The sequence below is a fragment of the Leptonychotes weddellii genome, chromosome 12, assembly GCF_054177405.1.
Source record: "Leptonychotes weddellii isolate Sample4059 chromosome 12, ASM5417740v2, whole genome shotgun sequence".
NCBI classification, from domain to species: domain Eukaryota; kingdom Metazoa; phylum Chordata; class Mammalia; order Carnivora; family Phocidae; genus Leptonychotes; species Leptonychotes weddellii.
In genome coordinates this window covers 36333391-36349351 of record NC_138380.1, presented here as the reverse complement: position 1 = coordinate 36349351, position 15961 = coordinate 36333391, and the positions used below count along the sequence as shown (strand labels likewise).

The 15961-nt window shown below is 38.9% G+C and overlaps 1 protein-coding gene across 1 annotated transcript in view; it reads right to left on the bottom strand.

Annotated features, from left to right (window-relative positions):
- Window positions 1–15961, bottom strand: part of LOC145716511 (uncharacterized) — a 128347-nt gene that overhangs the window by 61918 nt on the left and 50468 nt on the right. Inside the window, exon 3 of the mRNA XM_081800247.1 lies at window positions 1356–1392. The gene's annotated coding sequence lies outside the window, so the exon portion shown is untranslated. The remainder of the gene's footprint in view (window positions 1–1355; window positions 1393–15961) is intronic.

Below are 15961 nucleotides of genomic sequence, written 5' to 3'. Positions count from 1 at the left end.
AAATTGAATCTATAATTAAAAGTTTTTTTCAGAGAAATCTCCAGGCCCTAATGGCTTTAGTGATAAACATTTTAAAAAGAACTAAAACTAATATTACCCAAGTGCTTTTGGAAAACATAGGATGAGAAAACATATCAAAACCTGTTTTATGAGGCCAACATAACCCTGATAATAAAACAGCAGACATTAAAAGAAAGGAAAATTATAGACCAATATCTATCAGTACATAGATGGAAAAACTCTTAGCAAAATATTAGGAAACCAAATCAAGAAATATATAAAAAAATAACACATATGACCAAGTGAGGTTTATCCCAAGAATACAAAGTTTAACATTTGGAAATCAATCAAAGTAATTCACCATCTTAATAGAATGAAGAAAAACCATATGATCATCCTAATATATACAGAAAAAGCATTAAACATTCATTTATGACAATACCTCTCAGCAAATTAGAAATAGAAGGAAGCTTTTTTTTAAACTGATCAAGCGTATCCACAAAAAAAATCTACGCCTAACATACTTAGTGGTGAGAGACTGAATACTTTTTTCCGTAAGTCCAGAAACAAGGCAAAGTTGCCCACTCTTACCACTTCTATTTAATATTGTACAGGGAGTCCTAGCTAGTGCAACAAGGCATGAAGATGAAACAAAAGGTATACATATGAAAGGAATAATTAAAATTATTTTTATTCATAGATGATTTGATTATATATGTAGGAAATTCTAAATGAATCTGTAAGAACCACTGGAACTAACAAGGAAATATAGCAAGCACACAGGATACAAGTCAATATACAAAATTAATTGTATTTATTTTTTAAAGATTCATTTATTTATTTAACAGAGGGAGAGAGAGAGTGGGGGGGAGGGGCAGAGAGGGCAGAGGGAGAGAGAGTCTCAAGCAGACTCTGTTCTGAGAGCAGAGCCAGTCCTGGGCTCAGTCCCAGGACCCTGAGACCATGACCCAAAGCAAAACCAAGAGTGGACACTCAACTGATTGCACCACCCAGGTGTCCCAAAATCAATTATATTTCTATGTATTAGCAACAAACAACTGAAAAATCAAATTTATTTATTTTTTATTTTTTTTAAGATTTTATTTATTTATTTGCGAGAGAGAGAATGAGAGACAGAGAGCGTGAGAGGGAAGAGGATCAGAGGGAGAAGCAGACTCCCCGCTGAGCAGGGAGTCCGATGCAGGACTCGATCCCAGGACTCGATCCCGGGACTCCAGGATCATGACCTGAGCTGAAAGCAGTCGCTTAACCGACTGAGCCACCCAGGCGCCCTGAAAAATCAAATTTAAAAACCAATACCATTTGCAATAGAATAAAAAATCTAATATACTTACAAACATGTAAGATCTCTATACTGAAAACAGCAAACGTCTGCAAAGAGAAATTAAAGATAACCTGTACCATGGATATATTTCTATCCCTAATAAAAATACTTTATTAATTATTATAATTTTATAAGATTTAAGATCATATAGTTAAATATTTCTCTTTTTTTAAAGATTTTATTTATTTAGGGCGCCTGGGTGGCTCAGTTGGTTAAGCGACTGCCTTCGGCTCAGGTCATGATCCTGGAGTCCCTGGATCGAGTCCCGCATCGGGCTCCCTGCTCGGCAGGGAGTCTGCTTCTCCCTCTGACCCTCCCGACCCTCCCCCCTCTCATGCTCTCTCTCTCTCATATAAATAAATAAAATCTTTAAAAAAAAAGATTTTATTTATTTATATGAGAGAGAGAGAGCATGCACAAATTGGGGGGAGGGGCAGAGGGAGAAGGAGAAGCAGACTCCCCACCGAATCGGACACCTGAGGCGGGGCTCCATCTCAGGACCCTGGGATTATGACCTGAGCCAAAGGCAGACGCTTAACCAAGTGAGCCAGTCAGGCACACCTAGTTAAAGATTCCTAACTTTTTTCTTCTTCTAATGTCTTTTTCAAGATTGTTTTGTCTATTATAGGTCCTTTGTGTTTTCTTACAAATATTAAAATCAATTTGTTAATTCTTACCAAAATGCTGGAATTTCAAATGGGATGATACTGAATCTACTAGTCACTTTGGGAAGGATTCACATTTAAACAATAATGAGTTTTGCAATACACTAATGTATATTTTTGCAATTGTTTAGGTATTCTTTAATTTCTCTCTGCATTGTTTTGTAGTTTTCAGTGAAGGCTGATGATTTTAGTTTTCTTTCATTCTATATTAATGACTCCCTTCTCCAACAATGAGATAATCAGCTCCTGAAATCCTTTACATATTTACCTGTTTGACCAATTCCTCTGGATATAATCAATCCCCCATCACTGCTGCCGCACTCCTCCCCACCGGAGATGACTTCATCATGCTACTCAGGTGCTGACAATCTGTGCTGGGTTTCTCTCGTGCAGACATCCTCCACTCCCTGCTTGGGCTTCGACCCCATGCCTGGCCAGCCTCATGTATATATGCCTTCCTCACTTGGCTTGGGCCCTGACATTTCACACCTTGATTCCCACACATGTAAATGTCTATCTCCCACTGTTGGGTTCTGATTCCTAATACTGGGTCATCATTACCCAACACACACACACACACACACACACACACACACACACACACACACACCCTCCAGACCCTACCTGGACTCTGATATCTTGTGTAAGTCCTTTTTCCTTTGAGCCTTCTCACCCTACTCAGCCTCAGTCCATGCCACTCTGTTCTACATGGGGACACTCCACTAAATGGCTTTAATAGGCAACTGTTTTGGAAATGGAGGAAAAGGAAGAGAAGAGAAGAGCAAGATGGACTTTTTAATAACTCTATCTATTGGGATAATTAGATAGCCATTTGGAAAAGGACAACATTGATCTATCCCTCAACTGTGTACTAGCATAAATTCCAAATTAATTAGAAATTTAAATTTGAAAAGTGAAATTACATATACTCTAGAAGAAAACATGGATGAATTCCTTTATAGAGTGTAGAATACTTTCCTACTTAGGACTCAAAACCAGAAGCAATGTTCACATATATAAAGTAAAAAGACAGGAGGCCAACTGGGAAAAAAATACTGCTGCTTATATCACCTCATGTATAAAGAGCTTCTAGAAATAGAGAAGAAAACTACCAATAAAACTCTGGAGAAATGGCTGATTCCAGGTCTGCAGCAGCAAATGTACAACATAAACCCTGACACCTCAATCTTGAAAGTAAGGAAGTTATTGAAAATCATTGGGGTCATATCAAAAGGACTCTAGAGCTGACTTTAACTGGCTTCCACTTGTCTCAAAAATGGGAGAATTGAACTATCAATAAGGATAATAACTGCAATGAGTTGAGTCATATCAAACATGTTTAAATCCATGCGTTCATAGTGATATATTAAAAAGAAAACCAAACTTGTGATCACCGTTAGAAGATGCAACTGAACCCACTCAATCTGAAAACTGGTAAACAAAGGAAAGGCTTTGTCCTGCATTTTGTGTACAAACTATAATGAAGAATATATACATAGACACATATTCATATTCCATTGATGAGAGAAGGTTCTTTATAAAAGATTTCTAGGTAATAAATGCAGAAAGAATGATAGAATTAGGAGTATCAACATTTCAGAACCCCTAATGAAAACTGGATCCAGGCAAAAAGCAAAGACTATTAAAATCATTTGGTGAAAAGCTAATAAAAAACTTTACAATGAACAGCTCAGGTTGACAACACTTGAATCTACTGATCAATTTTAACATAACAAAAAAGAGAGACAATAAGCAACTATGTGCCTCCTGACGGGATGCAAAAGAAAGTACAAAATGCCAGCTATGACATATTCTTGCCAAACATGGAACCTGAACCTATCAAGCCTCTAAGTGCAACTGTACAGAAAACACAAGACACAGAAAAGCATATTAAACAATACCCTATTGACATAGTAATGCGATGCGGCGTGTGGAAGACTCTACAGAACAAATGACCCACTTTCTTCCAAAGATAGATTGCAAATAAAAATACAAAGGAGGAGGAAACTATTGATTACAAGAGACACAGGGGATATATCAACCAATGCATAATGGGGATCCTGTTTGGATTTGATTCCAACAAGACAACTGTGGAAATAAACAAAAGAAAAAACAGCCAACCAACCAACAATAAAAGCATTTATATGACGTACTGGGAGATCTCACTGACTGAATAAGACACTGAGGAATTCTTTTTTTTTTTTTAAGGTATAATAATGGTATTGTGGTTATATTAAAAGGAAGAGTCCTTATCTTTTAGGATTGACACATTCATGGATGAAATATTATAATGTTGTTTCAAAGTAATCTAGTATTTGGGGGAGAAGTGGGGGAGGTATAGATGAAAGGAGATTTTCCAGGTGTTAAAATGATTGAAGATTGAGCCAAAAAAATCTTCAGCGCTTGCCTATGTTGAGGCCAGACAGACATCTTAGGGGATATCTTTGGAGCGAGGTGCCATATAATCAGCATCCCTTATCCACACCTATTAAAGTTTAGCTATCTTAGTTTTTCACAGTTAGCTAAGAATTTATCTCCATGATTAGCACACATCCTTAATTGCCTTTACTTCAACACTTTCTCCTATAGCACTAAGCAAACACATTTTTTTTTTTAATTTTCAGAATTCATCCCTGCTATGGTTCTCTTTTCTAAGTGACAGAAGTCCTCATAAGCCACCATTGTTTTTGTTTGTCCACAGTTGCCCACATGTCACAGGGTCCCTGTTTTCATAAATGAAATTTCTTTGACAAGCATTAATGAATGGTTAATACAATGCTTGCTATATGTCCAAGACTCATAGAGGTGTCTTAGGGAATGTGGAATAAACAGAATTACAGTCCTTCCCTTTAAGGAAACGGTGAAGGCAAAGTGCTGGGCACATCATAGGAGGCCTACAGAGGTTGATGCTCTTCTCTTTCCATGTGCTTGTTGTTGCTCAGAAGGGCAGGTGACCCAGTCGTGGAACAGAGAGACCAGCTCATATTTCCTGGGTGTTGTATACAAGCTGCCACCATACATAGCATGTGAAATAGGTTTTAAACAAAAGGATTGACCATGATGGGCCTGAAAAGCATCCTTGATTTTTCCCAAGACTCTGACTGTTCTACTCAGTGTTTCAGTGAATACCCCGTCTAAGGGGACATTTTAGCATCATCCTAGGCGGAGTTGAGGCTTTGGAATATTTACAGAAATGAGTCTTCCTACTGGGTCATTACCAATACTGTATTCATTCAACAAATGCACATGTGCCTACCATGTGCCCAGCACTGTCCTCAGTACAGTGATGTAATAGAGAAGAAAACAGACACAAACTCCACTGTTCTGTAGCTTAGGGTGCTGTGCAGAAGACAGATGTTTGTCAAATAACCACATATACACACGCATATCATTGCAACCTGTGGCAAGTGCTTTGAAAAAATGTGGGTTTTTTTGTTTTTAGAATGTATAATAAGAGGATCCAATTTACCTAAGCAGCTGGCTAGGATCTGAAAGCTTCATAGGACGTAATTAAGAGGTGGGATTGTACAGGGGCCGAGGGGTCCCTGGGGCTTGCTGGCAGTGTTGCAGTGTTGAGACAGAAGGGACAGTCTGTGTAAAGACATTGAGGCAGAGGACAAGGAGGAAATTGCCTAGAGATGCTATTTCAGGCATTCTAACTGGGAAACATACTCTGACCCTAACATAAAGGATAACCAACTCAGCTCAGCTATTGAATATCCACAGGGACGAGGGAATGCTGTGGGCTGATGAGTGGATGAGGTTGCAGGAGAAAAAGATGTTTTGAGAGAGCAGCACAAATTCAGGTGAATGCTTTTTCTCTTATCTCTTTTTTTGCCTTTTGGGTCTGTGACTCAAAGGCAAGATAACCAATCTCTGAAACCCTCTGATTTTGGTTGTTTACTGTCCTGAGGAGCAGTCAGTTGCTTAGAGCTGACAGAAACATCTAAGTCATAATTCTTATAGTAGAAGAGAGGAGATGATGTTTTCTTTAAACCATCAAAATGAGTTTTAAATTCAAATCAAAATAGAAAAAGGGATTTCAGAGCTATCCCAAGCATTTGGACAAAAATCAGGTTGAGGTAGGGAGAGGGGGCAGAACAAAAAGAACCTAGGAGGCCAGCACTTACTGTGCATTTGAGTGGATGAATGAATCAGTGCATGAACACTGTGCTGTGTTTTATGTATATAGTACATAATACATATTTATACATATGTTACATTACATACACATACACCACACACACCCACACACAAACCCACAGTTTCTTTAAAATTTCTCAACCATCTTCCCTGTAAGGTCATCACTGTAGCTGCTATTACTTTTATCATCATTTTACTGACCAGGAAAGGTAACTAGTTCAGATTACCTGATTAAGTGTGTGCTATTTTCACTACACCTCATGGGAACAAGGATGGTGTGAGCTTCCTCAGCTGTTTCGTCTTTCTTGCCAACACTGGCCATTTGGCTCAGTACAAGGGGCCAGCCCCACTTTGCCCCCAATACAGCTAACAGTCCACGTTACCCAGTGTCATGGTAATAAGGACTGTTCTCTGCCAAGGCCACTTGGGAAGCAGGCCTTTACATTCTCACAGTATCCACACTTCTCCTGTATGTGGAAGAGAATGCATTTTCTGTAGATCCTGCTTTGCAAATCATTTTGGTTCTCCCCTTGGGAAATGTATGTGCAGGACAGGTTCTGCTTATGAGTCCTTTATCGTGGATTGTTATCAGGTTTACACATCTTTGGAGAGTGTTTAGATTACAAGCAGAAAAACTGATTTTTTAAGCTGAAGTTAAGCCAGCATATTATCCCCCCAAAAGTGAATAATAAAAGTGCCTTTTATTAAAAGCAACACACACACACACACACGCACACACACACACACTGTATACATGGGGAAAACACCCCACACTGCCATCATGGTCTTGATGTAGATTCAAAGACAGGCACTATTTCTACCAGGCAGTGTTCTCCTGGTCTCCTTGGAGCCCACCAAGAGGAGACAAGCATGTGAAAGTCAGGAAGCTTGCTGGGCAGTGGAATAACAAAAGCTGACTATAGCCTCTTCAGGTGAGGAACATTCCAGAGAAACAGCATGATTCAGATCCAGGAGCTATAATTTTGACTTTACCACTGACTGGCTAAGGAGAATTTGCAAGTCACTGAATTGTTTGTGGTTCAATTACCTCATCTAAAAGGGAGAAAAAGAGGGGCACCTGGGTGGCTCAGTCGGTTAAGGGACTGCCTTTGGCTCAGGTCATGATCCCAGGGTCCTGGGATTCAGCCCCACATCAGGCTCATCAGGGGAGTCTGCTTCTCCCCCTCATCCTTGCTCATGCTCTCTCTCTCTCTTTCAAATAAATAAATAGAATCTTTAAAAAAAATAAAATAAAAGGGGGAAAAGGAAAAAGATACTGCCCCTTGCTTCCTATGCATTGATTATTAAAATTCCTAAGAGTAAAGACATCATATTTTCCAAGTGATTGAATTTGGAAGGTCAACACAGAAGCCACAGAAGGATTTGGTGGCCATAAAACTAATATTTGGTCTTTCTGAGTCTCGTATGTAAAATAATACCTTGCTCAGATGAGATCATGTATTTGAAACACATAACATATAATCAAAGAGCAAACACACTGGCACCCAGTAAACATCTCCTATACAATTGTTAATATAATAAGACAGAGCACAATATAATTATTTTTAAAACGCACATGATTTGGAAACAGACATGCCTGGGGTGGATTCCTAGTCTGCCCCCATTTGACATTGGTACAATAATAAACCTTGCTGGGGCGCCTGGGTGGCTCAGTTGGTTAAGCGACTGCCTTCGGCTCAAGTCATGATCCTGGAGTCCCGGGATCGAGTCCCGCATTGGGCTCCCTGCTCAGCGAGGAGCCTGCTTCTCCCTCTGACCCTCCCCCCTCTCATGTACTCTCTCTCATTCTCGCTCTCTCAAATGAAGAAATAAATCTTTGGAAAAAAAACCTTGCTGTTTGCACACTTTTTACATGGGGAGAATAGTTCTGTTGTAAGGAGTAATTATGCAAACCATTTGGTACCATATCTGATGCATAGGAAGTATTCAGGAAGTAGACACTTCTATCTGTCTAGATATCCATGCACCCATCCATCATGTGTCTATATCTTCCAGGGTAGCTTATCATGCTCTGAAACACCTGCTTCTCTGAGACCAAATCACGTCAGAAATATTGACCCACTGAATTCCCACCCTTTTCCAAGGAGGACTAGTAAGATGAGAACATGCAACAAAAATACCTCCTCTCCCCTTGAAATATTACCGGATTGGAAAAGTGAGTGCCCTGTGCATACACTGTGCTATGGAGTGCGCCAAGAGAAATATTTGCAATATTTGTGAGTAATTATTAACATTTATCATAATTGCTTCTTGACACTACTATCTCAGTGTGTTTGGGGTTTTTTTTGCTATAATTCTGGATGCATTATTTTTTATTTGTGATAGTAATTTGGCCTGGTATCTTTGGAGTTAACTGTGCTATTATTAATTATAGATAGTATCACTGAGAAAAAAACATGTTGGAGTTTTTGGGTGTCCTAAATGTCTAAAATCAATTTATGAAGCTGGGACCAAGCCCCATGATCAGCACATAGTAACTGCTAATGTTCTCTTTCCCTCTAACTTAATTTGGTTGTCAAGGAAAGATATGTAGTGTGATTTAAGCCAAAGGATGATTATCCAAATAGGTGGAGCCTCATAGCAGCCAGTATAACTGTCTGTCACACTTGCTTGGTTATATCTGGAGCCCGTGTAAAGGGATATATATTGCACTATATATACACACACAATTTATATATTATATCTATAAAATGTACTTGATTTAAAAACATTTCCACAGAGGGTTTCCTTTAAGGACCTACTCTTTTCTTTCCTTAACTTTATTAATCAAAACTTTTCCTGATTTTTGCTTACCTAGAATCAAATTAAACTAAATTAATTCTTAGAACAAAAACGTTATCTGTCATAAAAGATACCTAATTTTCAGATCCTGAAATTTCTATAACCATGTCACATTAAAAACATTTACATTTTAATACTGTTACAGCAAAAAGGTTAAATATAAAAATACATTAGTTTTGATATTAGTATTGAATTCAGCACCTATTTGGCAGAACTATTTGTACAAAATAATGTAGTTCCTTCTGATAACAAAAAACATGAGCTTTGGTTTCAGTGAATACAAAATACTAGAATAACCATAGTCAACTAAAAATTCTAATAATCCATGTCAATTGTATCTGGTGGTATAGAATTTCCTAAATAGTATTTTTATTATTGGCTCAGCAAAGCATTTTCCCTCTAGGCTATCTAATTTCTGAAAGCACACACAAAATCAGGTGTTAAAATAATATTTGATAAAATGAGCTTCAAATGAGATCATCACAAGTACAGAAATAGTGCTAAATAAATTGTAAAAAAAAATCAATAGTTGGAATGAAAGTCACAAATTAAAAGGATGAATTTTGCTGATGGAAAACGCTCAAACCTGAAGTACAGAATACGAGGCTAAAATATGCCATTACTCAGTTAAATGATTAAATCAACAGCAAGAGGTTTAATCCGTTTGATTTAGCAACCTGCGAATGAACTCATAATTTACAAGAAAACCACTACTTAACCTATTTGTCTTTCTTGTTATCTGCGATAGGATCTTAAAGACGAGAGACAGAAAAAATTGCTTAAAAGTTCAGATGATAGTTGATAATACTGTATTCTGTAATTGAAATTTGCTAAAGGAGTAGAAGTTAAATGTTTTTACCCTCACCCCAGTAAGATAAATATGTAAAGTGATAAATGTGCTAGTTAACTAGATGAGGAGAATTCTTTCACAATGTAAACACATATCAAATCACCATGATGCACACTTTAAATAGCTTACAATTTGTAAGGTGTCTGGGTGGCTCAGTCGGTTGAAGGTCCAACTCTTGATCTCAGCTCAGGTCTTGATCTCATGGTCATGAGTTCAAGCCCCTCATTGGGCTCCATGCTGGGCATGGAGTCTACTTAAAAAAAAAAAAAATAGCTTACAATTGTACATGTCAATTGTAACTCAATAAAACTGAGATCAGAAACAAAGTTCAGAACCCCATTAACTGAATCCTGTAAGTCAATAATATAATAGCTTTCAATATTCATTCTGAGTAAATGACTTTCTATTTTTTATTAGGAGTCCTGAGCACTTGTGCTGTTTTATCCCCCTATTCTCTGCTAAAGACTTTACTTTGGGAAGAAGTTTTTCGAAGATACAGCAAGACTTAGTGCTCCACAATAAAACAATTATACGAGAACTTCTGAGAAGTTGCCAAGAACAATTAAGAAAGTTGTTGCTTTTTATGCAAAACACTCACTGAAGACTAGCTTTGCATCTTAGTCAATGAGCAGATTCTCATTATTTATTTAGATTCATTTGGCAGTTATTCTCTGAAGAGCTCATTAGAGTAAATTATTCCAATACCATGTTCATTTACAGACTCATGTTATTTACCCCTATGTTTATTTTCACATTTTTGCAGATTTACCCACGAAATGTCTTGAATCTAGTCATATCTCTCCATTCCCACCACCACAAGCCTAGCCCAGCCTATCACTTTTCACTTAGATGAATAGAATTGCCTGTAAAGTGGGCTTTCCACCTCTACTTTAATCTCCTCCACCTGTTCTCTACTCCACAGTCCCCATGATGTCTTTTCTGCAAAGAAGCCAGCTGGCATTTTGATAAAGATTACATTGAATCGGTAGATCAATTTGGGGAGTATGGTTACCTTAAAAATATTAAGTCTCTGATCCACGAATGTGAATGTCTTTGCATTTATTTAGGTCTTCTCCAATTTCTTTCAACAATATCTTATAGTTTTAACACCACAAGTTTTGCAGTTCATTTATTAATTTTACTTCTAGGTATGTTATTCTTTTTTGATGTTACTGTGATTGTTTGTTGCTTAATACAGAAATACAATCAATTTTTGTAGGTTGATTATCCTGCAACCTTGCTTAACTCATTTAATAGTGGATTCCTTAGGATTGTTCATAGAAAAGATATTCCTTAGGGTTTTCTATATAAAAGATAATGTAATTTGAAAAAAGAGATAGTTTTACTTCTCTTTTTGTAATCTGGATGTCTTTCATTTCTTTTTCTTGTCTAATTGCTCTGTCTAGAACTTCCAATGCGATGTTGAACAGAGTTGGTGAGAGTAGTCATCCTTGTCTTTTTCTTTATCTTAAGGGGTAAAGCCTTCAGCTTTTCACCATTAAGTTATGATATCCAATGTGAAAGTTTTATAGATGCCTTTGATCAGATAGAGGAAATTCCCTTTTATTTCTAGTTTGTTGTATTTTTTTTTTCATGAAAGAGTGCTGAATATTGTGAAATGCTTTTGTGTGTCTGTTAAGATTGTCATATGGTTCTTGTCCTTTTCCTTCTCCATTCTTCAGATTATATAATTTCTATTGATCTACTTTAGGCATATGCACAGTTTCTCTGGCCTCCTTCCCCAGGGACACTACAGTTTTAGCCAGTTTTCTTTGATTGAACCCCATATTTTTTTTTTTAATATTTTATTTATTTGACAGAGAGAGACACAGCGAGAGAGGGAACACAAGCAGGGGGAGTGGGAGAGGAGAAGCAGGCTTCCCGCAGAGCAGGGATCCCGACGCGGGGCTCAATCCCAGGACCCTGGGATCATGACCTCAGCCGAAGGCAGACGCTTAACGACTGAGCCACCTAGGCGCCCCATGATTGAACCCCGTATTAAGCTTCGGGCTTGTTATCACACCTAGCTGTTAGTCTCCACTGATTAATAGCTGATTTCTCAATTGTTTTTGACAACACCTTGGGTCATAAATTGCCTCATAGTCTGATCCAGTTAAAGCTGGGCTCCTTTGCGGGGGTAGTCTTTGAGGCTTGATTTATCTCAGGAGAGCTCTTCTTAGCTATCTTGTTCTTTGGTTTCTTCTGTCGTACTTCTAGCTGCTCAACAATTTGTCTTGTTGTTATTAAGGAGACTCCTAATTGCTCACCTCTGAGAACCCTACTGCTTTCATTAATTAAGACACACAAAAACTTCTGCTTCTCCCTATGCTCTGTTACAAATAAAGGGGTGCTTTTCCTGATTTCTTTATTTAAGCTGATATCACCTGTCACTCTCTCTTCATTTGCCTTCTATTTTTCTTCATAGCTCTTACATTGACCTGGCATTACATTATATATGGATTTATTTTATTGTCTATCTCCACCATTAGAATGTAAGCTCCTTGAGGGTAGCCTAATGCTATATACCTAGTTCTCAGAAGAATCTTTAGCATATAGTAGACATAATAAATAATAGGAAAATAAGTGATGCAGTGAAAAGTAAAGGAAAAAATGTCAACAAATACCACAATCAAAAGGAAAAGGGAAAATTTTATAGCGAGAGTCTAGCATTTGCATACAGATGACTATTAAGAAAACCTCTGAAGCCTATGATAACACAACAGTGCTGAGAAAATGAAAAGTAGAGTGGAATGAGCAGGTCTAATGCTCCAAATGAAGATGAACTAAAAAATAATAATGATAATAATACTAATTATGGTAACAACACCGCTAACACAAACTAATGCTTAAAGTGGACCAAGCCCTATGCTGTGTTTAGGTCCTTTATTTTATTTAATATTCACAATGATACTTTGAGGGCAGTACTGTTCTGTGGACATGTATCGTGAACACAGAAAGGTTAAGGAGTAAATGCAGGGCACAACTGGCAAATGGCAACATTTTTTGTCCAGACTGGGCAGTTAGACTTCGGAACCTATTTTATTAAGTAAGCTATACTACTATGCCTAAACAGACATGATATTAGGAATGGAGAAAAGGCTCCCCACACAAGTTCTGAGGGATGCCCCACGAGGTACATCATTTGTCTACAATAATTACAAGTGTAGTCTAGGCACTACCGCTTTTCTGTACAGCTATCCACTGGGTTTCTATCACCTCCTGCTGAACATCCTGGTCTTCATGGGTATCCTGTGGTTACTCTAGCCTCCATCATCAATGCACTAATTCACAGGGCTAGAATCACAATGGTTAATGAGTCTGGAGCAGAAATGAAGACCATGCTCAATGGTACTCACTCTGTGTTGCATTTTATCTACAGTCTGGGAAGCCAAGCAATGCTACTCATGCCCAAGTCTGAGAATGTTCCTTGCAAAGAGATCTTTTACCCTCCATAGGATTTAGAACAAGGCCCATGGATTCAATCCTGGGAAGACACTTGAAGTTGCATCCCATCGGCCCATTTTCAGCCTTTATATATCCATATAAGCCTGCAAGTACGGCCTCCTTTTTCCTCTTAAACCAAAGCAAAAGCACTAGTGTAGGTGGATCTATGGGAACAGATGTTCTTTAAGTGCTGTTTGCTGGTCATGACCAGGGTTGAATTTCAGCCTCAGCTTAAACTGGTTGCTCCCATTGTCTCCAAAGCTGTTGCTCCTGACATTATTCTACTTTCACATCTCGTTAATATTTCCAACTTGTATATTAACTTTGTGGCATGCAGGAACCAACTAGAAAAGCAAACAGGATATATGCTGCTTGTCCTCTAGGGTTCTAGTCTCTAAAACTTGCTGCTGGAGCCTCCTGTCCAGAATAGTTTCTTACCCTATGCAAATGATCCCTTGGGAAAATGCCTCAGGCTACAGGAAGGGAGTGCATGAGAATGCAGTTTCCTTACATTTGCATTGGGAGACAGTGGTGTCTTAACTCTGAAGAATTAAAGCAATTGTTAGCTCTGGTGATAGAGTGAGGTATAAACAATGTAAGCTCTGAAATCAGAGATACCAGGTTTAGAATTCTGTTTTTTTCACTTCAATTGAATTCAGCAAACACCCACTGAGTGCCTACTGTATGTATCAGCCACTGCTAGGTACCAGTGACAGAGGTGAATAAACCATTATCCCAAAATGATAGAGTTCAAAGTCTAGTTGGGACAAATCACTTTAAAAGAGGTAAAAATAGGGCGCCTGGGTGGCTCAGTTGGTTAAGCGACTGCCTTCGGCTCAGGTCATGATCCTGGAGTCCCGGGATCGAGTCCCGCATCGGGCTCCCTGCTCGGCGGGGAGCCTGCTTCTCCCTCTGACCCTCCCCCCTCTCATGTGCTCTCTGTCTCTCTCATTCTCTCTGTCTCAAATAAATAAATAAAATATTAAAAAAAAAAAAGAGGTAAAAATAGACAAAGGAGGGCGCCTGGGTGGCTCAGTTGGTTGAGCGACTGCCTTCGGCTCAGGTCATGATCCTGGAGTCCCTGGATTGAGTCCCGCGTCGGGCTCCCTGCTTGGCAGGGAGCCTGCTTCTCCCTCTGACCCTCCCCCCTCTCATGTGCTCTCTGTCTCTCTCATTCTCTCTGTCTCAGATAAATAAATAAAATCTTAAAAAAAAAAAAATAGACAAAGGATGTACTAGGTCAAGTATAATACAAAGTTTCCTACTTATTTGAAATTAAATCAAGTTAATTGAAAGTTCTTAAGCCTTAATTGAATTTCTTCATCCATAAAATTGATGACCCTATTACTTTAAAAGATTATTTTAAGATTTGGAAAAATATATGCATATATATGTGTGTATACACATGCATATTCTCACAGAAACAGAGAGGGAGAAAAAGAGGGAGAGAGAGAGGAAAAAAAAATGGTAAGCAAATCCATATATTTTTACCAAGATTTTCCTTTTGTTAACAAGGTTAAATAACCTCTTGGAACTTCTGCTTTAAGTTGAAGGATGAAGCATTTGCATCTATTCTCTTCCGTTCTAAGTTTCACTGACAGATCTGAAAAATGTAGTTTAAAAGAAATAATTCTTAACAGTGGTGGAAAAATATTAAAGTCTGCTAACAGTGAAGCATAAGTCATAAGGCACTGCAATTATGAAGGAATCAGAGGTAAAAGAATACAACCCAAAATACAGGTTGGAGATGAGTATCTCAGATGGGATCCCTTCCTCTCCAAAGAGAAATTTTATCTTATTTTTTTAAGATTTTATTTATTTATTTGAGAGAGACAGAGAGAGAGAGAGAACACGCGTGCACGAGCAGGGGGAGGGGCAGAGGCAGAGGGAGGAGAAGCAGACTCCCTGCTAAGAAGGGAGCCTGGACAGGGGATCCATCCCAGGACCCTGGGATCATGACCTGAGCTAAAGGCAGATGCTTAACTGACAGAGCCACCCAGGAGCCCCTCCAAAGAGAAATTTTAAAGTCAGATTCGACAAATGCAAACAAGACAACTATCAGGGTAGTTCATTAAAGGTCTTCCTTCAAAATAGCTAGGCTAGGGGTGCCTGGGTGGCTCAGTCGTTGGGCGTCTGCCTTCGGCTCAGGTCGTGATCCCGGGGTCCTGGGATCGAGCCCCGCGTCAGGCTCCCTGCTCCAGGGGAAGCCTGCTTCTCCCTCTCCCACTCCCCCTGCTTGTGTTCCCTCACTCTGTGTGTCTCTCTCTGTCAAATAAATAAATAAAATCTTTTAAAAAAACAAAAACAAAAAAACCCCAAAACAAAACAGCTAGGCTAGTTGGGCCTGCTGCTTCTCTGCTCACACTGCCCACCAGGAAGAGCCCTGGGGAGACTGGGATGGACCAAAGGGCAGAGCAAAGGTAGAGATAAGGCTGTACCTTTGGGGGACAGCCAGGAATTAAAAATGGAAAAGGAACAGTAGACACCAGGCTTTACCCCTAGATTAAAGCCAAGGCATGAGTTTCTGCAGAGACATTTCTGATAGAGAGACTCTCAGAGAAGCATCTGGGTAATAGAAGAAATGGGGAACCCTATTCTAATCCTTTAGGTTCTGCACTCTGCCCAGCCTCATCCCCAGACCCTCCTCTCAATAAAAACCACTAGTCCATAGCCAGGACTTCTAGTCCCAGCAGGGAAACAAGAATTTGTCTT